This window comes from Stomoxys calcitrans, chromosome 3, assembly GCF_963082655.1.
Source record: "Stomoxys calcitrans chromosome 3, idStoCalc2.1, whole genome shotgun sequence".
Taxonomy (NCBI): Eukaryota; Metazoa; Arthropoda; class Insecta; order Diptera; family Muscidae; genus Stomoxys; species Stomoxys calcitrans.
The window spans coordinates 197,340,638-197,365,515 of NC_081554.1; the positions used below are offsets into that span (position 1 = coordinate 197,340,638).

The 24,878-nt window shown below is 36.8% G+C and overlaps 2 non-coding genes across 2 annotated transcripts; both read left to right on the forward strand.

The window, feature by feature from the left end:
• The first annotated feature begins 7,359 nt into the window (after window positions 1-7,359).
• Trnal-cag (transfer RNA leucine (anticodon CAG)) lies at window positions 7,360-7,442 on the forward strand. The gene has a single exon. It is a non-coding gene; the product is annotated as a tRNA-Leu (tRNA).
• A 9,356-nt stretch (window positions 7,443-16,798) lies between these two features.
• Window positions 16,799-16,871, forward strand: Trnam-cau (transfer RNA methionine (anticodon CAU)). The gene has a single exon. It is a non-coding gene; the product is annotated as a tRNA-Met (tRNA).
• The last annotated feature ends 8,007 nt before the right edge of the window (window positions 16,872-24,878 follow it).

A 24,878-nucleotide genomic window follows, 5' to 3' on the forward strand; every position in this document is an offset into this window, starting at 1 on the left:
TCGTAAAAAATTAGCAGCAACATTCAATAAAATCTTACAGACAGGCATGATCGCAGATCGATATTTTGCAGATACTCGTAGTATGATTTTTCCAATTTTCAAAAAAGCCGACGTAAATCATTTTGGGAACAACAGGGGAATATCGTTTATGTTAATACTATGCCAAAACTATTTATGGGAATACTAGACACAAGACTTTTAAGTTGGGTCGAAGAATTTAGAGCAAAATACAGCATAGTAGACAACATATACAACCTTACAACTATTGTACACCTCAAACTCAGCGAAAGGAAAAGCTGCTTTCGACAGAGTTCCTAGAAAACCACTGATTTATATGCTACATACTATTGAAATATCAACAAAAATTGTAAAAATTATAGAAAGTGTCTATGAAAACACACTATTATTCCGATATTCTTATACTTCTCTCAAACCTAATATTTTTCATAAAATATTTTTATGGTCAACAAATATTTTGTCGAATAAATATCAAAATTTATAGAATTATTATTTTCTGTGTAGCCAATTTGTTCTTGATGAAATGAACTATGGCAAAAGGAAACTCAAACAACTGTAATAACTACTTAAGTATGTATGAATGTACATAGATATGTATATTTTCAAGTTGGCTTGTAACTTGGTCTCACTTGTCGCACTTAAAGATGCTGTAACTCTAATCGTAAGTGTAATCTGGTGCTACAAGACATAGGATCCGAATTCTTTTACAAGTGCCACATAGTGAAGCACACATAAGAATGAGATGCAGATGCAGACATATTTGGTAACTGCAGATATACATTGAAACGTTCACATACATACATACATAGATAATCGCAATCAAAAGCCATGTGCACAAGTGTTTTGGAGAAATTTCCTCTCTAAGCCTGTATGTGTGTATGTTTGCATGAAGGAATGTTTATTTTTCCTTGTGTAAGATATCAAAATATTACTGGAAAATTGTGCAAATCCTAAGAGGACTATAAATTTTACAACATATTCGCCTAAAAAGTAGAGTAAACTAATGCAAACTGAGACTTACTTGGCCCAAACTGCAGCATCTGAGAGTCTCATACTAATTATGGAATAGAAAATTTGCATTGGGAAACAAGCAAGTTATGCAGACGACGAATAAACAACACTCATATTTGCCAAATAAACGAGGCTGCAATAATATTTTTTCTACTCCAGACGGGAAATGAGTCAGATGTCTTTATTTATGTCATCCAAAGACGGAACATTTTCGTTTCTAAGAACAAATATGAGCTTAGAAATAATTGGAAGCCATAAATCAAAAATGTTTACTAAATACTAAATTTTCCCAGGAACATTCCATTTAGGAACAGGGGATACTTCTCTGATATCAATGAGTACAGTCCGATTACTGTTTAAGCTCCTTTTTTACGCCGAGTTCGAAGGGCGTGCCGCATAGCGACAGCATTTGGTAGAGAAGTTTTAGCATGGCAGATACCTTACAAATGAGGCCAGCATTAGTAAGGGGATAACCACCCTTCGCGCCGGGATTTGAACCCAGGCGATCGGCGTCATAGACGGACATGCTAACCTCTATGCCATGGTGGCCCCCAGAAAATTACTGTTAAATTAAATTGATTGTATTTTATGACAATCCTTAAAGTATGCTACACATTTGTGTGGTTTCTCCTGCCTAAAAGTATTTGCCATCCTTGCATGACATTTTCAACTGGCCCAACTCATTTATGCAAACACACAGTGCACATTTCATATCAAATTCCAATGGCCGGATAGTTAATTAAATTATGCGTCAATGCCTACTGCTGCGCCACAAGAATAAAAATAACTACAAATCATCGGCACCCCACAGAAAAACCACAAAGTTTTATTAAAACCAAACACCTATCTGCGCACATCATATGAATCAACAAAAACAAATCGTAGTTTGTTGCAAGCGTCGCCAACGGTCGGTGTTGTTGTCTGATATTTATGTGCACAATGAACATGAAGCTCGTGTAACCTAAAAGAATGCTATAAAATAAACCCCAAACATGTTTGGCATATAGAAAAAATAGTTGAAAACCAATTAGTTTTTGCCCAGTGGAAACGGCAGACGCCTTCCAAATATCTGCAGCTCTTTGTCTCAGAATATGAAAAACCAAAACCACAATAGAACAACAACAACGACAGAAAAGCGGTTCCAAGAAAAACAACAAAAATAACAAAGATAGGTTAACATTGGTATGAGGGCATACAAGCAAACATCACATCGATGATACATTTTTTTTTGATATTTTTAAGCTGAGTTTTATATATTCTTAAAAATTAAAAGTCAAAGGCCCTTTGGCATCGAACGATCCTAAAAAAATTGTTTGTACAGCTAGTTTAGAATTTTTCGCAGATTTTGCTAAAATATTTTCGTTATAAACAATTTGCAATTTGTTTCAGCCTAAAGGTATACTTTTGTTAAATATTACCATACTCATTTTACAAATCGATATTCCGCCGAAACTCAGATTCTTTGTTCAAAATTGTCGAAGTTGAGTGCAATTTGCCAGCAACACGCCAAAACTGTAGGCAACACCATATGCCAAAACCAAATGCCTAAAAGTATACTACGTTACCACAATGTTTGCAGCTGTCGCATACTATGCTCTTACAAGGCGTTTGAAATATTCTTTTTTTTTTAAGTTTGCCTTAAGCAAATAATCTATTGTACACTACCTATAAAATGAAGTGTGTTACCACCAAAACGGAAAAATGTAAAAAAATTTAACTTCCTTCATGTTGCACATAATGGCGTGTACTTCAGAAACACCATACGGGGCGTTAAACTATTATCTCATGGATAAACACATAAAAATCCATCAACATTGTAGGATACAACGTTCAATGTTGTATTTCAATCACTTGGCAAGAAAAAAAAATCAGTTCTGCCTTTAGACTTCAAGCTGATAAAAGCATTTTTGTGAAGCATACAAATTGCATAGTTTTAGGGATGTAGGAGAAAACCATGGCATAACTTGGGAATAATGGGGTGATTAAGTTGTCTTAACTAAAATGAACTATGTCATCTTGACTACACCGAAGGTAAAATGTTGTGCTAGACCTCACAAGATGTGAACATTGGGGTGGGTCAATTTGTATATGAGAGTGAATCAAACTCAACTTTGATTTTAGACCCATGTTTTGGGCAAAACTTCTAATATAACTACAACTATGAATGCGGTCGCTAAGAAGGCCATTGTATTAAATGTCTCACAAGATGGCAGAGATGGAAAATGCAAAATTGTATATAGTACTAAAAAGGCACTTTTTGTACCGAAAGAGTACTTTTTGTTTTGCACAATAGTTCCAAAAATATTTGAGTGCAGAAATGAACATTTTATCTCTGGAAAAATACTGCCTTACCGATTAGTGATTACACTGTACAACAACCCCTTATATATACATATAACCCTAACCGAAGACGAAATATACATCACCTATGGGTGAACAGATTTAAATTTTTGTTTATTCGAATTTTTGATTGTACATTGATAGTAATCCAAAAACGGAAATCAAATATTCAAAAAAATAAAAGCTCGAAACATTCGAATACTTAAAAAAAACTTCTTAGTGCATCAAAAGGTACTAAATCGGCCGCGGGGGTACTACGGTATTCTTCGGGTGCAAAAAGTACTGAAAAATGTACTAAAGTACTGACTTTTCCATCCCTGCAATGGTGTTCACCATGCTCTTAATAACCTTGGTGAGAACTGAGCTTATCGCAATTGACCGGTGATTTGCAGGGTTGTTCGCCTCACCCTTCTTGGATATTGGCTGAACGTGTCGATTTTATGTTGTACGCAAGTCTGTCAAAATCTTAGCTATTTCTGAACTTGTGTTCTTGAGCCCCTTAGACCCAAATGGGATCGAGACTTTAAATCGCTTCAGATTGTGCAACAGATTTGGCAATAATATCTCTAGAAGTCAATATCCGACATTGGTTTATATGGGAGCTATAACAGGTTAATAACCGATTTGAACCATACTTGACACAATTGTTGAAAGTAAAAAGGCGTTAAATTCGGCCGGGGCGAACTTTGGAGACCCACCACCTCGGGTATATATGTAAACCACTTTTCGTCAAAATCCGGTTACAAATGCATACCTTATGCCCCATAGCAGTTATATAGAAATATGTTCCGACTTGGACCTACTACTAATAAGTACAAGTCTTGTTCAATTGTGTAACAAAACATGGATTTTTTAGTAGATTTATCTAAAAACTAACCGATCTGAACCATATACGATACGGATGTCGAAAAGTCTAACATAAGTCACTGTGTCAAATTTCAGTGAAATCGGATTATAAATGCGCCTTTTATGGGCTCAATACCTTAAATCGAGAGATCGGTCTATATGACAGCTATATCCAAATCTGGACCCGTATACGCCAAATTGAGGAAAAAGTCAAAGTGCCCAACACAAATCACTGTCCCAAATCTCGGCGACATCGGACTATAAGTGCAACTTTTATGGGCCCAAAACTTTAAATCGAGAGATCGGTCTATATGGCAGCTATATCCAAATCTTGATCGATCTGACCAAATTGCAGAAATATGTCGAGAGTCTTAACTTAACTCATTGTCCCAAATTTCAGCGACATCGGACAATAAATGCGCCTTTTATGGGTCCCAAATCTTAATTCGAGAGATCGGTCTATATGGCAGCTATATCCAACTCTGGACCGATTTGGGCCAAATTGACACAACACACTATCCCAGATTTCGGCGACATCGGAAAATAAATGCATCTTTTATGGGCCCAAAGCCTTAAATCGAGAGATCGGTCCATATGACAGTAAGATCCAAATCTGGACTGATCTGGGCCAAATTGCATAAAGATGTCGAGAGGTCTATCACAACTCACTGTTCCAAGTTTCAGCAAAATCGGATAATAAATATGGCTTTTATGGTCCTAAGACCCTAAATCAGCTTATCTGTCTATATGGGTGCTATATTGCCCATCTTCGAACTTAACCAGCTTATGGACAAAAAAATAATCTGTGCAAAGTTTCAGCTGAATAGCTCTATTTTTAAAGACTGTAGCGTAATCTCAACAGACAGACGGACGGACGTGGCTAGATCGTCTTAGATTTTTATGCTGATCAAGAATATATATACTTTATAGGGTCGGAAATGGATATTTCGATGTGTTGCAAACGGAATGGCAAAATGAATATACTCCCATCCTTCGGTGGTGGGTACAATAAAATACCTGGTGCAAAATTTCAGCCAAACCGGATAAGAATTGCGCCCTCTAGAGGCTTAAGAGGTCAAGATCTATTATCGGTTTAAATGGCAGCGATATCAAATTATGGACCGATATAGCAAATTTACAATCCAAACCGACAAACAAGAATTTATACTTTGTTGGGTCTGAGATCAATATTCCGATCCGAACCATATTTGAGTCGAATGTCGGGAAGCTTGGGGTTTGGGGGACCGATATTTCCGCCGAAACTCAGATTCTTTGTTCAAAATTGTCGAAGTTGAGCGCAATTTGCCAGCAACACGCCAAAACTGTGATTGTTGCACTATATGTAGACGATATAGTAATCGCAAGTAATAACCAAATGATGACCAAAAAATTTGTGAAGACACTGCAATCTAAATTTGATATTCAAGACTTAGGCGTACCACAACATTGTATTGGTCTTGAAGTAAATGTAAAGCCAAATGAAGTATCGATTTCGCAGTCAGGATATATAAAGCAGTTAGTAAAGAAATACGGGCTAGAAAACTGCAAACCTGTGAAAATTCCTATGTCTGCAAATGTGAAACTAGAAAAGGACCCAAACAATGAAGAAGAAAGGGAAAAAGTGGATGAAAAAGTCTATCAAGAATTAATTGGTTATTTATTGTACGTAGCATTGCATAGTAGACCAGATATTGCATGTGCAGTTAACATATTATCGCAATTTTCAAAAGACCCCCGGAAACAACATTATAATGCTGCTTTGCAAGTAATAATGTACTTGAGTACAACAAGGAATGCAGCAATAATATATAAAAAGAATTCGGCACCTCTCATGGGATTCTGTGACGCCAATTGGGCTCAAGATATCAATGATAGGAAATCTCAAACTGGGTTCTGTTTTCTCCTAGCAGGTGGAGCGGTCACCTGGGAATCCAAAAAACAAAAGGTGGTTGCACATTCTAGTGCTGAAGCGGAATATATAGCTTTGACTGAATCAGCTAAAGAAGCCTCATATTTAAGTTACATACTTGAAGAACTTGGATTATTCAATGGCAAACCAATAAAAATACATACTGATTCTCAAAGTGCGCAAAAAATGGCAGAGTTCGGTTCTCATCATTCTCGAACAAAACATATCCACTACAAGTATCATTATATTAAGGACACAATACAAAATGGAGTTGTTGAGCTGCGGTACTTGCCTACACAAGATATGTTGGCGGATGTTCTAACAAAACCAGTACCGAAACCAAAACATATTTATTGTTCTAATAATATGGGCATTAAACTTAATTGTTAAATTAATAATGTTGAGGAGGCATGTTGAAAATACTTTATGTTATTCTACTTTAGTTCAACATAATTAATTTGATTAAGTTACCTTAGTATTAATTGTTGTGTATTGAAAAAATAATTTTCATTTTCCATATCACTCTGTATACTGAATTTAAATAAAGCACACACATTTAAATTCCATTGCGTACATATTCTGTCTCAATAGAACCATATGTGAATCGAATGTCGGGAGGCTTTAAACAACTCACTGTTTCAAATTTCAGTGAAAATCTAAAATGGACGCAATGATAATAAATGCAGCTTTTATGGGCTTTAGCCCCTTTATCAGCAAATAGGTTTATATCGGCAGATCGGTTCAGTAACTTAAACAGCGAAACAGACGGACGGACAGATGGACAGACACACGGTCATCGGTAAATCGTCTTTGTAGGGTCGGAAATAGATATTTCGATGTGTTGCAAACGGAATGACTTAATGAATATACCCCCCATCCTTGGGTGGAGGGTATAATAAATGTTCACATCTCACATCTGATACAACTGGGTACGAAAGGGGTATGAGTCTTTTGAGTACATAGTATGCACTACATACCATCATACATACATTCGTACTTGTACATTGCTAGTTGCTAAGTATTCATGAGCATGAGCTTCTTTTTAAAAAAAATGTGTTTACAACTCATTCGGTCCATCAAATACTGATTGTCACTTATGCAAAGCATAAAGCCCTTGTGAAACAAAGTCCATGTTAAGTTGCGGCCAGACACAATGCATTGAAAATTGAATTGGAAATCTTGATTAGAATATACTTGAAATGTTTATGTACCCCATTTAACACCGACGCCAGCATGTCAGGATGGCCGAGTGGTCTAAGGCGCTGCGTTCAGGTCGCAGTCTACTCTGTAGGCGTGGGTTCAAATCCCACTTCTGACAAACAGTTATTTTTTTCACCAAATAACCATTCTAATCCAATGGGCAATGAGTACAAAAATATGAGATAAAACAACTTGAAGGGATCGACATTATCTAATGTATTATTAATCATCATTGTTGATTTTATATTTTTTTGGAAAACAAAATTTTAAGCTTGTCACAGTACAACATTTTAGTATTTAAATTTATATTTAGTTTTTTTTTTACCACAAACTTTGACAACAGTGAAGGACATTATTGCATTAGTTGTACTTGAAAACTTTTATACTGTCCACCAACACACAAAACAAAAGACGAAAGAAAAATGAGAAAACAATTACATGTTCTTTTTGTCCGATTTATGCATAGCCTAGATTATTATTATATGTAATTACAAAAGTTTTTCTTTTCTACCTCCCGCACTGCCTTTCGTCAAAGCTACTTGAAAGTCCTCGCAGCGAAATGTACATACTTTCCATGGTAACTTTCTTCGAGTAGTCAGTCAAAATATGCATTAACCAAAAAGGAGAACAAGAAGAAGAAATTAGAAAACTCAAGCACAAATTGTTTACAAACTACTGGAGGCAAAGTATCATTGTGATGTTGGTCCAGGTGAAATGTGTAGCTTTCATTAAAATGGAACTGAAGGGAGACACCATCATCCGAAGAAGACAGACTTTAACTTGAACAATGGAGAGCACATTGAGGGAGACTGTAAGGGCAGGTAGCAAAATTATTTTCTTTAAATTAATAAATTTTAATAAAAGATTTTGATCTTTAAAGGCCGCACTGAGCAGAGTCGAGTTTCAAGTCGAAAAATCCTGGAAAAAATATTCAAAATTCTATTGCAAAATCCCTGCTTACAAAAATATTCCACATTTAAATTCTTATTGTAAAGGGTGCATTTTTAGGAGCTATAGGAAATTTTTTCAAAAAGAAAACAGTAAGGAAAGGCAAAAGTCGGGCGGAACCGACTATATAATACCCTACACCACCTGCTGTACTTTTTATATGTAGAACTTATCTCAAAATCTAGTCAGACGATCAGGTTTCCATACCAATTGAAATATCAAATAGAAACTTGTAAGATTTTCAAGGGGACCTATATCTAAATCTAAACCGAATTTTATGAAATTTTGCACACGTATTAAGACGTTAAATAAAACATCTCGTACTACATCTTGTTAGGATCGGACTAAAATATTGGCTTCTACAGCCTTAAAAGGACATATCCGACAAAAGGAGCTATGTCTTAATCTAGACTGACTTATACGAAATTTTGCACTCGCATTGGGACTTTATAAAAAATCTTTATATAAAATCGGGCCAAATTGTGCCTACTACAGCCTTTAAAGTCCAAATCGGTTGAATATATATGGGAGGTATATCTAAATCTGAACCGATTTTTATGAAATTACGCACACATATGCAGACGTCAAATAAAGCATCCCGTGCCAAAATTGGTAAATATCGGACCAAAATTGTGGTTGCCATAGCCTTAAAAGCCCATATCGGATGAAAGATATATGGGAGCTTTATTTAAATCTGAATCGATTTTTATGAAATTTTGCTCACATATGAGGACGTTGAATAAAACACCCCGTGTCAAATTTTTTAAAGATCGGACAAAAATTGTGGCTTCCACAGCCTTAAAAGGCCATATCGGATGAAGGATATATATGGGAGCTGTATCTAAATCTGAACCGATTTTGACGAAATTTTGCACACATTTGAGAACGTTGAATAAAACACCCCGTGCCAATTTTTTTAAAGATCGGACAAAAATTGTGGCGTCTACAGCCTTAATAGCCCATATCGTATAAAAGATATATGTGGGAGCTATATCTAAATCTGAACCGATTTTGACGAAATTTTGCACACATATGAGAAAATTTGATGACAATCGGACAATAAATGCGACCTGTACATGATCACAAGAATACATGGACAGACAGACGGACGTAACTAAATCGAATCAGGATTCGTATACTTATCAATGGGTCTAGCTCTTCTCCTTCTAAGCGTTGCAAACTAATTCACAAAGTTATAATACCCTGTGCCACATAAAATCCAGAAAAATGCATGAAATTTTTATTTGTATCGATAGTACGGTCCATATAATTTAATGTTTGAATATTATTTCTCTCATACTCTTTCCAACATTTCGGCCGGTATCTCACGAATAAATGCTTCAGTGTTGTCTTTTAATGCCTCAATTGAAGCGGCATTGTCTGTATAGACATGGCTTTAACATAGCCCCACAAAAAATAGTCTAAAGGCGTTAAATCGCGAGATCTAGGCGGCAAATTGACCGGTCCCGAATGTGAATAAAATGTTCACCAAACTCGCCTCTCGCACCGTTTTGTTGAGACCACATGCCAAGCAAGTCAAACTCTTGGGTTAGGTTAGGTTGAAAAGAGGGTGCGAATATGCCACTATGAACTTACACCTAAGCCAGAAATCGGCTTGTTGTGCGCTCTAAAAATTAAATAGTAACCTCGAAAAAGAAAATTTTAATTTAGGAATTCCGTGCTATTTACAAATTCGTTAATTGTTTTCCATACCTCTTCCCTAAGTTGGTTCATGTCTGGTATCGCATGCCCCCCACCAAAGTTCCGGTGCAATGGTAAGAGCTGCTCTCATCCTCAATCCATTCTCCCATCTGCTTTAGTCTCATAGCCGCAGTGGCTGCCTCCCATTTAATCTGTAAGTCAATGGATATCGGATATCTAGAATAGTCTCCAGTTCCCTAGTGAGCGTGACCCTCACGCTCCGCCTATGCCAAGAAGTGGGAGAAATAGTTCGTTTAGTAGTACTATTTTTGTAAATTGAGCTAAATCTTTGAATTTGGAGCTAAGGTACACTATGGCAACTTAAATTAGGAGGATAAATGAGATTTTGGACATTTAGGTACTGTGGACGGGGCGAACGGGAAGAGCTAGAATTTTGGAATTTGGCCTGTTGTGTTAAAATGGGAGTGAAGAGAAACATTTGAAAAATAGTTCCATAAACGAGAGAAAAATTGGTACCATTTGGAACTTTCTTTACGGATTGAGCTAGATCTCTGAAATTTGGCATATAGGCCCAACTAGGAAAAATATTAAGGGTAACTGAAAGGTTTTTTGAAATTCGTACATTTTGGTACCAAAATTTGTTCGAAATAGCTTATCTTTTTCTACAGCGATCCGAGACAGCTCGAATTAAGAGTTTGGTTAAAATTATCATAGACTTGACCGAAATACCATTAGCTGTATCAGATAAGATATATTGTAATAGTAACAGAAGTGAAAGAAAATGTACTTAGATGGAACTCTGAAATTTTGGATACAGGTACACCTTGTCAGTATATAATGGGCGACTAGAAGAATTTTTTGAAAATCGTTCATTTTAGTACAAAAACGTACAAATAGATTGAGCTTAAGCTGTCCAAATTGGGATACAGGTACACCTTCACAGAATATATCAAGCGACTAAGAGATTTTTTGTTCGTACATTTATGTACTAAAACGTACAATCTACAATAGTACTTTCTTTACGGGCTGAACTAGAGCTCTGAAATTTGGGATACATTGGGATATATTAAGAGTACAAACCGGGCGATTAGAAAAAAAAGCTTGAAGTTCGCACATTAAGGCACTACAACGTACAAAATGGTCATTTCTTTATAGATTGAGCTACAGCTCTCAAATCTGGTTCAGAGTTACCCCTTGATGGAATATATAGGCCGACTGAAAGATTTTTTGGTGTAAATTTTTACATTAAGGTACTGAAACGTACAAAATTGTACTTCATTTGCAGATTGAGCTAGAGTTCTCAATTTTGAAATAAAATTGCACCTTGACATTGGGTGTCACATCGGGGGTAGCGAAGCTGATCGGGGGTTTGCTAGTCGATCTATATATGGACATAGATGCCATACTTACCGACCTCCTGATTAAACTAGTTTGGCGCAAAAGGAGTGCGCAATTATTACGCAAATTTGACATTCGAGCTGATTATAGCTGAGATCGTACTATGTTTTTGTCCAGAGCGGTCCAGATTCAGATAAAGCCGCCATATAGACCGATCCCCGATTTAGGGTTTTAGGCCAATAAAAGCCAAATTTATTATTCGATTTTGCTGAAATTTGGGACAGTGAGTTGTATTAGGCCTTTCTATATTCTTCTTCAATTTGGCCTAGATCGGTTCAGATTTGGATATAACTGTCATATAGAGCGATCTTTTAAGGTTTTTGGGTCCATAAAACAAAATTGGGACAGTGAGTTAAGTTAAGCCTTTCGATATTCTTTTGCAACTTGGTCCAAATCGGTCCAGATTTGGATATAGCTGCCATATAGACCGATATCTCGATTTAAAGTCTTGGTCCCATAAAAGCGTATTTTTAATTCGATTTCACTGAAATTTGACACAGTGACTTATGTTAGGCTTTTCGACTTCCGTGTCGTATATGGTTCAGATCGGATTATTTTTAGATATAGCTACTAAAAAGACCAATATTTTGTTATACACAATTGAACAATGACTTGTACTTATTAGTATTTGGTCCAAATCGGACCCTATTTCGATAAAGCGGCTTTGGGGACATGAATTATGCATTTTCACTGGATTTTGACGAAAGGTGGTTTACATATATACCCGAGGGGGTCAGTATCCAAAGATCGGGCCGGCCGAACTAAACTCCTTTTTACTTTATTGACTCTATTTTATAATATTTTTGAAAAATCATCCATAGAACTTGAAAAATACCATCCATCTGGGAGAATATCCATAATTGGGTCCGGCTTGATCTAACCTGCTTTTACTTTGTTCCCCTAAATCACTTTCAATTTTAGCTTAAATCGACTACACTTAATTGCTTTAAGCTCAAGCATTTGTAGCATAGTTGTCCTGTGCTTTGGACACCAAGCCATGCTACTTTGAAATCAATAATACTTCAATTAATTAAAATGCCAAGAGATTGAAAATCACACCTTGCATTATGTTTTTTGCATTTGCATTTTTATTTCATTTGCTTGCTGTCCACTTCGCATTGCTGTCCTATGCTGTGCTCTGCAAAGCTATGAGAGAGACGTGAGTGATTTTTCAAATCACTATTATTTTCTATTAGAAATCATGTCTGCACATACAAATGCTCAATAAACACCTGTCCAGTGCTAACTTTATTGCATATTACATGTTTTAACATGTCTATATGGGTGCGAGTGTGTGTGAACGGATGTGCATATATAAAGTCCTTGCACACACACACACAACCACACTCTCTGGCATTAATAAGTGCATGTGCATGTAACATTTGTCTATAACAAGCTGTTATAGACAAATGTTCGTATCCGCTTCCGGTGGTGCATGTACGACACGGACATGGACAACGACAGCAGCTGCTCGCAGTGCTCGTGCAACATATTGATGAAGGGGTTTGGAGGATCACCATGAGATTGCCTTACAGCAGTAACAACAAAAAGGTTATGTTTGTGCATGACCAGCATTGGCAGCTTAACTTTAGCATGCATCCACCCCCAAGCACATACATACACACAAACAACTACAAGCTGCACTCACACACTCTTGCAATATGCGACATATGCAAATTACATTTTAAAAAGTAAATCCGACATTTGCTGCCACACGCACACCGGCACCCACCCCTAAGGACAACTAGCGGCAGCGGCAGCTCCCAGCATCAATGGTATTGGCATCAGCAGCAGCAATATAAAATTAAATCAAATAAAAAATAAATAAATGTAGGTAAAAAGCTTACCAGGGAAAGAAAATAAGAAGGGGTAACAAGAAAAAGCAGTGCACTGACAACTAAGAGGATAAATTCACTGTGTAAGGATATGGCCATGTATACAGACATTCCCGTATCGTAGTGTGCAACTGTGTATGTGTTTTACTTGTGGCCAACTTTTTAAACGTTTTGAAAATTGTAAAGCTCTTACACATGGACACATCGCGTAGACACATACCTGCACCAGTATACATATATGTATACTCGTAGTTTTACCTTCCATAATCTGTTGATAAAATCACTCGACTCCAAAATGGTTACTTACTTGGCATTGTATTGCCACAAGATGAAAACACAAAAGTCAATGATGAAATTGACGGCCAACCATAGCTCTCATCAGTTAGAGGCAACATCACATTGCAACCATCAACGTCTGGTCATTATCATCATCATCAACGAGGACAAGGAAGTATCTATGGTGTCCATAGCACACATGCTTGGGCAACTGGTTACATGGCATAACAGCATTTTGTGGAGTCGTTGCTGATCGGTTGAGAAATAAGGTGGTAAGTGGTCAAGAAGTCTGCTCTATATTTGATGTGAATGGCATGGGACATAAAAGTTGTAACAAATATTTCCAAAATGAGAAGTGAATTAACTGGATTATGAATGAAGTGTTGCAATTAAAAGGACCCTTTGAAAACTGAGGTAATGTCAATAAATAGGTAATTTACCCTTCTTTGAATTTTTTTGTATATGTGATCTTGAAAAGAATTGGAAATCTATATGGTAACTTTATCCATTTAATGTTGTCAACTGTAAGTCTCCCTTTTTCTCTCCCTAATTCAATAACCTTCACCATCAAAACTTGACTTAGGCTATTTTACCAAACCATCACAGTTATCCCTCGTATTGTGGTTGCAAACACTTCATCACACAACTTTGAATATTTATGCAGTGCTGGGTGTAAGTGTACATCTTTGTGTTTTTTTTTAAATGTATACACTTAAAAATCCCTGAAGAGTGGTTTATGCAGTTCGCAGTGCTGTCCCTTTGATGACATATGACGACAACCGATAAAGAAAGGGACCCAAAGGCTGGTCCTACAACTTCCCAGCATGGCTGAAGAGGACAAAATGCAGAGTGCATCCAGCATGAGCTGAGATTATCCGGAAAGTTCAATTAAAATTCAATCTGTGTGAGTCGCAACATACTGACATACTGGAAAAAAAAGAACACTTGTGCTCACATTCGTATATGTGTGCAAGTGCCACTATCACTTTGTGGAAACACTGGCGAAAAGAATCTAGGAAATTATTTTAAAAGATTCTTTGATTGCAATGCCCGGGGGGAAGTCAAAGAAAACCATTTACAAAGGCTGACCTTTAATAAAAGAAAGGTCATGGTATTAATACTTTTTTGTTTGCTGCTTCTTATTAAATTTTTTATTTGTAGTTTTTACTTTATTAAGAAAAATATTAAAAAACAGACAAAAAAAGAAGTAACAACTCATTAAATTCGACCGTGCTGTGCTTTGGATACCCACCACCATAAGATGGGGCTATACAAACCTAGTCATTCCGGTTGTAACACCTCGAAATATTGATCTGCAACCCCATAAAGTATTTATATTCTGGATCGTGGCGACATTCTGATCCGATCTAGCCATGTCTGTCCGCCCGTCCGTCTATCGAAATCATGATAGCGGTCGAACGCGTAAAGCTAGCAGCTTGAAATTTTGCACAGATACTTAATATTGATGTAGGTCGCTGGGGATTGCAAATGGGCCATATCTGTTCAGATTTGGATATAGCTCCCATATAATCCGAACTCCTGATTAGACTTCTTGAGCCCCTGGAAGCCGCATCCGATTTCGCTGAAATTTTGTATACGGTCAAGAAGCTGATATAGCTCCCATATATACTGATCTACCGTTTTGACATCCTGAGCCCTTGAAAGCCACAAATTTCGTCTGATTTGGTTGAAATTTTGTACATAGTGTTGTGTTATGACTTCCAACAACAGTGCAGTGTTTAAATCGGTGTATAACCTGATATAGCTCCCATATAAACCGATCTCCCGACTTGACTTCTTGAGCCCTTACAACTTAGTTTGCATACATTTTTAGCAGAATCCATGATGGTGGGTTCCAAAGATTCGTCCCGGCCGAACTTAGCACGCTTTTACTTGTTTAACTTGTTTTATTATAACTCTACCATAACCACATTATTATTCAAATATAGACCGATCTGCACCATGTTTGGTTTAGATACCCAAACGGTCAGGGAAATCGGTTAATAAATGGCTTTTAGGGGCATAATACCCTAAATCAGCACATTGGACTATATGGACAGCTAAAGCCATTTAAGATCTGATGTGGACCATACTTGGTTGGGATAACGGTTTCTACATATACCCAAATTCGTTCTGATGTTTACCATACACCGTTCGAATATCGGGTGGCACAATTCAACTCCCTACTCCAAATTGCATCGAAATCGGAAAATAAATACCCTGACCCTGAGTCTGTAGATCGGTCTATATGACAGCTATATCGAAATATGGTCTGATGTGGACCATCTCTGGTTCGAACAACCAACATAATCCAAATCACTGTTCTACATTTTAGGGAAGTCAGATTTTAAGAGGCTTTAATTAGCTTAAGACCCTTAATCGGTAGTCTATATGACAGCTTTATTAAAATATGGTCGCATATGAATCATATTCGGTTATAATATCGAGCAAAGTTGGATAAAAAAAGTGTCTTCTATGGGCTCAAGACCCTAAATCCGAAGATCGGTCTATATGCAACTATATAAAATCATGATCCGTTCGTGACCATATTCACTTCATATATTGGCAACCCTAGTTCAACTCATTATTCCAAGTTTCAGCGAAGCGGGTTTTATCGACTTAAGACCCTACATAAGGAGATCGGTCAACATGGCAGCTATACCTAAATATGTTCTGACATAGATCTTATTTAGTTCGAGGATCGGTCAACATGGCAGCTATACCTAAATATGTTCTGACATGGATCTTATTTAGTTCGAATATCAGGAGGACTAGTGCAACTCACTGTTCCAAGTTTCAGCGAATTCAGGCAATAAATGAGGTTCGCATTGGCTTGAGACTTCAAATCGGGAGATCGATATATATGGCACCTATATCTAAATATAATCAGAAAGGGATCATATTTGGTTCGAAAATTTGTGGGCCTGGTCCAACTCACTATTCCAAATTTTTGTGAAATAGGTTAATAAATATGCTTGTTATGAGCTTAAGTCCCTTAAAGGGCATATCGGTCTATATGGCAGCTATATGTAAATATAGTCCGATTTGAACCCTATTCTGATCGAATGATGGAATGCTTAAAACAACTCACCGTTTTAAATATCAGCTAAATCGGTTATTAAAAGCACCTGTTATGAGCCCTTAATAGACAGAGCGGTCTATATGGCAGCTATATCCAAATATCGTCCGATTCGGTCCGTTCAAAAATATTCAGATCAGTAACAGAACAATCCATATCAAATTTTAAGCAGATCAGAATAACCGAATAAATGTAAATTGCAGTAGTTACCATCATGTCATCTAATCATGTGTGTGAATTTTTTATAAGAGTTTATAGAAACCTCGGTGCCACACAGCCTCGGTGGCGCAGTAGGCAGCGCGTAAGTCTCATAATCTTAAGGTCGTGAGTTCGAGCCTCACCCGGGGCAGTGATTTTTTGTTTCTTTTATGTTTTGCTTTTTCTCGTCATGAGTTTTTTTCCCAAAAGACTTTTGAATTGTTTGCCTTGGCCTTCAAAAGCATCAAAGCATTGAAGTTTGCAAACAAACATCCCATCGCCATGGCCCAAAAATGTAAACAGAATAAAGTGACCTTAATTTTCAATTGGTCGACATAATCTGCTTAAATTCATCTGCTTATCGCAAAATTATACCAGCAATAATCATTTTCCAAATGAGGGTTTTTCTTTAATTTTCCAACTCTTTGTAAAAATCAACAAAGTGTTGTTTGCCCAAGCATCAAACAACAAAGGCCATAGAACATGGGTGAGACAAAATTCAATTAGAAGCATTTCAACCTTTTTTTCCCCCTTGCCTGCAGAGATACGAAACATCAACAGAAAACTGAAAAAAATTTACGATAACTATAAACACACGAAAAATATTCGACAATATTTGTCTTAACCGGAAATATCCGCACACTAAATGACACAAAACGAAAAGGGATTGAATCATTTTGAAAATGTAATCACAAGGATATTTCTTGCCATTTGATGTCGTAGTAAAGATACCCAGACACACTTATGTACACACATAGTACGCTATAGAGATGATCATGGGCTTCATTTTGAAATAGCAATTAAAATGTTCAGCACAAAAGTGGATGAATCAACACAAATAGCCATTTCACCAGAATGACTCTATGACAAGAAAGGTAAGCTTTAATAAAAAAAGGGCCAATAATACTCAACAAAACTGTCTTTTGCGAAAAGGAGGTAGAAAGGAAACTGGAGAAACAACTGAAGGCGCATTACATACGCCGAATCTTAGAAACCCTACACCATAGATCGCAATTTGACACGTTCAAGAAGTCAAATCAGAAGATCGGTTTATATGGGAGCTACGTAAGGTTATTGACCTTGTATTTAGACCGTACTGGATACAGTTGTTGGAAATCTATATCTGGTTATTGACCGATGTAGACCGTACTGGATACAGAAGTGCAAATTCTCAGCCAAATCGGATAGCAGTTGGGACTTCCTCAAGTCCCAACTCAAAATGAGCTCAAAATTCTAAAGCGGGAGATCAGTTTATATGGGAGTTGAAACTAAATCTGAAGCTATGTGGCCCATTTGCAAATCCCCAACGACCTTCATCTTTAAAAAGTAACTGTGCAAAATTTTGAGCGGCTAGCTTCACCGGTTCGACCGCTATAGTGATTTCGACAGACGCCCATGTCAAGATCGAATACCGAAACGATGACGAATATATATACGTTATGGGGATCCAGATCAATATTTCGAGGTGTTACGAACGGAATGACTAGATTAGTATATCCCCATCCTATGGGGGTGGGTATAAAAAGAACCAATAATATTCAACATAACTGTCTTTTACGGAGAGAATGTGGAAAGAAAGATGGGAAAAACAAGTAAAAACGCATTAAGTACTGCCGGGCTGAATCTTATATGCCCTCCACCATAGATCGCATTTATCGACTTCTTCTCCCGGTATCTCATTTTAGGCAAACAAAAGATAACAGAAAAGCAATAGCATAGAATTGAAGCTGTATCAAGTTATGGTCCGATTCGGACTATAATTTAATTGAATATTGGATACAATAGTAGGAGTCATTGTGTAAATATCAGCCAAATAGAATAAGATTTGCGCCCTTTAGGGGCTCAAGAAGTAAAATAGAGAGATCGGTTTATACTAGAGCTGTATCAGGCTATACATCGATTCAGACCATATTTGACACCTATGTTGAAGGTCATAGAAAAAGCCGTTGTACAAAAAAGCCAATCGGATATTAATAACGCCCTCTAGAGGCTCAAGAAGTCATAATCCCAGATCGGTTTATATGGCAGCTATATCAGGTTATGAGCCGATTTGAACCATATTTGGCACATATTTTGTCTTGCAAAATTTCAGCTGAATCGGACAAGAATTGCACCCTCTAGTGGCTCAAGAAGTCAAGATTCAAGATGGGTTATATGCCAGCTACATCAGGTTACAGACTGATTTGAACCATACCTAGCACAGTTGTTGGAATACGTAACGAAACACGTCATGCAAAATTTAAGCTAAATTAGATAGGAATTGCGCTCTCTACAGGCTCAAGATATGTTTATATGACAGCTATATCAGGTGGGCCGATTTCACCATACTCAACATAGTTCTTGGAAATCATAACAAAACATCTCACTCAAAATTTCAGCCAAATCGAAAAAGAATTTGACCTTCTAAAGGCTTAAGAAGTCAAGATCCAAGATCGGTTTATATGGCAGTTATATCAAAACATGGACCGATATGACCCATTTACAATCCTAACCGACCCACATAAATAGGAAGTATTTGTGGAAAATTTCAAGCGCCTAGTTTTACTCCTACGAAAGTTTGCATGCTTTCGACAGACAGTCAGGTGGGCATGGCTAAGTCGACTTAGAACGTCAAGGCAATCAAGAATTTATATACAGTGGTGGGAAAAATAATAGGAACAAAAGTGACTAAGAAAAATATAGAACAACAAGAGTAAGACAATATGGGTACTTCTGTTAAAGGTTAAGCCTGGTTATTCGTAGACCTGTTGGGTTGTAAATGGTGAACTAAAATTGGAAATTAAATCTCATTTAATACACGGATGTTCGTTATGGGAATTCACTTGGAAAAAATAATAGGGACACTTTCAAAACGTTGTAATTACTTATGAATTGTCTTATTGCGTTACTTAAAATCCAAGAGGAGAGAAAAACAAATTTTTACTGCACATTCATATGCTTTATTACAATATTCGTTTCGTAAATTAAAACATTAGCACCTGGAAATGTTTCGCGGAGTTCACACAACCGAAGGAGACGAAAAGTTAATCAAAAATTTAAATAAAACATATAAAAATCCCAAGGGAAGTTTCAAATCTTTGTTTTTTATGCCCCATAGGGTTTCAACAAGTTTAAGTTCCCATGATTGCGATAGGTCTTCCAAATTCGGGACAGAAAGCTCTTGGAACTAGAATTCAACTTGTCTAGAAGAGAGCTTTGAGTTGGTAACTTAATCGGCATTTTTCCTCGGCAAATGGAACCATGTTATTCCATAAGGCATCGTTGTAGTAGTCCATTACACACATTTTATCCCTAATTCAGAAATTAAGACATGGACCAGATATAGAAAAACACCTACAAATTATCAGTGACGCCCCACCATATTTCACGCCTTCTAGGGGTGATTGGGATTATATCCATACTTCGATGTGTTACAAACGGATTGACAAAATTCGTACATTCCCATACTTTGGTGGAGGGTATACAAATTAAAATGGTATTAAGGAAAACACATAATCAAAGTAGAAGGAAATACTGTAAGACTTCATATCATAAAATTGTGAAACGACATGATTTCGTGGGAATTAATTTTAAACATTAAAATGTTGGGCAAAGCATTAGAAAGGAAACACAACGCAGAACTGTATGCTAGAAGATGCTGTGAGGAAACAACCCACAAAAGAGAGGTTGATGTCTCGCTCTCAATACATCTGCTATCTTCATGAGTTAAAAAATGCTGATTAGGATATTATCTGAACAATATAAAAACTCTCAACTCAACGAAGGACCAACACGGCTAGATTGTTGTTGAATTTTGTTACAATCAAGGGTCAGAATTGAATATGTCGAAGAGTTGTAAAAGGAATACATCTCCCTTTCCATGGTGCTGAGTATAAAAACCAATGAAAAATTCTAAATTTGTTTTACCAATTTTCTCCGAACAACCTATTACACTCAAATTGGGCACATACATAGGCAAAAAATATAAAGTATTAAACGAACAGTTAATTATAATATAGAGTGTTATCGCCAAACAAAAGACTCTCCAAAAGGCAGAATAGAAAAAAAACTTGTGGCAGATTATCAGACCTCTCGCCAGTAGACATCCTATTATTATGCAAATCTTTTTGACACCTCGTCTACCACTACATGCAGGCAATTATACTCCCACACTAAGAAAAACAACAACAATAGAGGTGTTTTATTTACCCCATAAGCGGATTTTTACGCTTAATTTGTATGGAGTAAAATGCTTACTAAGCGGCTTGGCTTATCCCCGCTTATTAAAACAGGTGGTGTCATCATTCAATTGGAATGACAAAACTAAAAGAGAAAGAATCCAACATAGGTATTTATTCAGTGATTAAACGTTTTGAAGTGCAAAAATTTTTTAGGATTTTAATAAAATGACATTTATGAACTCTGAGAAACAAGTAAGTAGTTAAAATTAAAATTACAGATTTTTTGTTTCTTTAGTTAGTATTTGATTATTTGGGATGTGTGTTAGTGTTGACCAAGATTGTAAAATAAAACAACCCAAATATCTGATGGGTTCCAGAATAACATACTGTTAACATACATGGGTTGTGACAGCGCTCAAAAAGGATTGCAGGAAGCAGCAGCAACAACCGGTAACATACCCAAAAACAACAACCAGAAAACCATGAGGAGCAAAAGATTGAAAATCCCATCAGAAAATGTTGAATATTTTTAATCCTGTAAAGTAGATTGCGAAAGGGGCAATATTGAATATAAACACCTAAAAGTATGCAACATAATACATTTTTAGACACAGACATTGAAGTATACACGGGAAAACAACACTTATGCATACATACGAGTATATTAAGTGTGTTCGTGTACTCGAAAATTTTAGCAAATATGCAAAAATTGTTGTCGTTCACCTACTTTATTTGCCAGCAAAAGAGAGCGGGAGAGTGCGTGAGAGCAAGGAATGTTTGGTTATTGAGAGCTAACAAATTTCTGTTGGAGGTATTTTCCCGGCAGCAATTTGCAGCATCGAACAGATGTTTGTTGAAAACCAGCTGTTTTATTCAAATATATATAGCAAAAGAGAATAAAGGCTGTTCTAACTGTCCTAAAAATTTGTATACCCTCCACCATAGAATAGGGATATACTATCATATAATGCATGAGGTGTTTTATTATGACTTCAAACAACTGTGCTATGTATGGTTGAAATCGCTCCATAATCGGATGTAGCTGCCATATAAACCGATCTGAGGTCATGACTTCTTGAGCAGATAGAGGACGCAATTCTTATCCGATTTGGCTGAAATTTTATACGACGTATTTTGTTACGACTTCCAATAACTATGCTAAGTAGTGTTAAAATCGGTCTATAAATGGATATAGCTGCCATATAAACCGATCTGGGGTGTTGACTTCTTGAGCCTATAGAAGACGCTATACTTATCCGATTTGGCTGAAATTTAGCATGAAGTGTTCCTTTATGACTTCCAACAACTGTGCCAAGTATGGTTGATATCGGTCTATATCCTGATATAGCTGTCATATTAACCGATCTGGGGTTTTCTTGAGCCTTTAGAGAGCGCAATTCCTATCCGAATCTGCTTTTTTATACTCACCACCATAGCATGGGGGTATACTAATCTAGTCATTCCGATGTAACACCTCGAAATATTCATCTAAGACCCCATAAAGTATATATATTCTTGATCCTCCCGACGTTCTGAATCGATCTAGCCTTGTCCGTCCTTCTGTTGAAATCACGAGAGAGGTCGGACGCGTAACGCTAGCCGCTTGAAATTTTGCACAGATACTTTATATTGATGGGGTCATTGGAAATTGCAAGTGAGCATATCGGTTCAGATTAAGATATATCTCTCATATAAACCGATCTCCCGATTTGATTTCTTGAGCCCCTGGAAGCCGCAATTTGTACCCGATTTGACTGAAATTAAGCATGTAGTGTTCTGTTATCACTTCCAACAACTATGCTGAGTAGGATCCAAATCGGTCTTTAACCTGATATAGCTCCCATATAAACCGATCTGCCGATTTGACTTCTTAAGCCCTTACAAGCCGCAATTTTTGTCCGATTTGGCTTAAATTTTACATGCGATGTTTTGTTACGACTTCCAAAAACTGTGCCAAGTACGGTCCAAATCGGTTAAGAACCTGATATAGCTCCCATATAAACCGGTTTCGTTCTGTTATGGCTTCCATCAACTGTGTTGAGTATGGTTCAAATCTGTCCATGTTTTCATAAGCTGCTATATAAACCGATCTTGAATCTTGACTTCATGAGCCACTACAGAGAGCAATTTGGCTATCATTTTGAATGACGTGTTTTGTTATGAATTTCAACAACTGTGCTAAATATGGTTCAAATCGGTCCAAAGCCTGATATAGCTGCCATATAAACCGATCTGGGATCTTGACTTCTTAAGCCTCTAGACGGCGCAATTACTATTTGATTTGGTTGAAATTTTAAACAACGGCTTCCCCCATTACCTTCAACATACGTGTCTACTATGGTCTGAAGCGGTATATAGCTTGATACAGGACCCATATAAACCGATTTCCCTATTTTACTTCTTGAGCCCCTAATGGGCGCAATTCTTATTCGAATTGACAGAAATTTGACATATACTTTGACTATAATGTCAAACATTTAATTCAATTATCTTCAGAATCCGATCATAAATCGATATATCTCCAGAAGCATTGCAATTCTTCTCTCTTACCCCTTATTTGCCTCAAAAGAGATACCGGGAAAGGAACTCGACAAATGCGATCAATTGTGGAGGGTATATACGATTTTTCCTTTAATTTGAGTACTATATTGCCTATATTTGGCATCATTTCACTCTTTGACGGCAAAATAGGGCAATAATTTCAAAACTCCCCCCTTACCCACACGGGAAGTCACTTTTTTAAACTTTTCCAAAATTTCCTTTAATTTGAGTACCATATAGCTTATGTTCGGCGGCATTTCGCTTGATGACGGGGAAGGCTTGTTTAGGGGCCCTCAGACCCGAGCCCAAAAAAACGGACTTCATATTCGTGTTCCTGGCGTCATTTAGGTGGGGTTTGCAAAAAATTATATTTTTTTGCGATTTTCCTCGTAAACTGCACTTAAGCCGAAAAATGAGATATATGTGAGAAGGTAAGAACAAGAATAGAGTCGAAGACTAGAGCAAATCTTTCAATCAGAATTTCTTTTGTGGCTATCGTTATGGACAGACCTCTGCCTGAAAGAACGTACTCCCAATCCAGACCGATGTTTCCACAGCCTTCCACCATACAAGTGTCCCATTCATCTGTATTCCTTTTTCAAGACAGTTTCGAATAGAATACTACGCCCAGATATTTCGTCTTCTTCGACAACTGCAAGAAGACCCCGTCCAAAGACTGGAGTCTAAAATCCCATCACTCATATTTCACTGTATTACCTACAATTACTCTATATATCTAAAATGCAAGAATTACAAGGCAAGTATCTAGGATCAAACATTTACGAAAATATCGTAATAAGTGAGCAATTTCCCTCCTTTTTAGGATACCTCATCATGTAAAATTCGAAAACACCAATGCACGAGTTTTCTATTTGTATAAAATTGAATTTTGTTCCAAACTTCTAATTAATTTTCCCTTTGCCATACCTTCGTTTTAGCATTTGTAAGATTAAGTCTAAATTGCTGATTTGACTTTGGGCCAATTAAATTAAGGTATATAAGTCTTAATAGATTTCAATATTCGATTGAATTTGGAAATGGTCATTTAGTGGGCAAAGCCCCATTTAATAGTGTGGCATAATTTCATAAATCCCTTCATTAAACATTGACTGGTGTTTGTTTCGTTGTTAGCTTCCATTTCAAACTTTTGGAATTTCAAACTACACAGCATATCTAATTATTTGTGCTGCTGTATTTTAGCGTGGAATAATACCCAGGCCACAATCTAATCAATGTGGAGGCTCACCATCTCCAGCTAGGACGAAGACATCATTGCGAATTCTATTTGAATTTAATCTCTCTCTTTTTGAAAATGCTTACTTTTGACCATGGGCAAATGCATTGCTAGGATATGGAGCAACAACAAAAATGTTAAGAAAATTAATTAAAATCTTAACATCAGAGGAAATCTTCTTATGGATGAAACTTAATCTCCTTCCCGGAAAGTAAATTGAAAC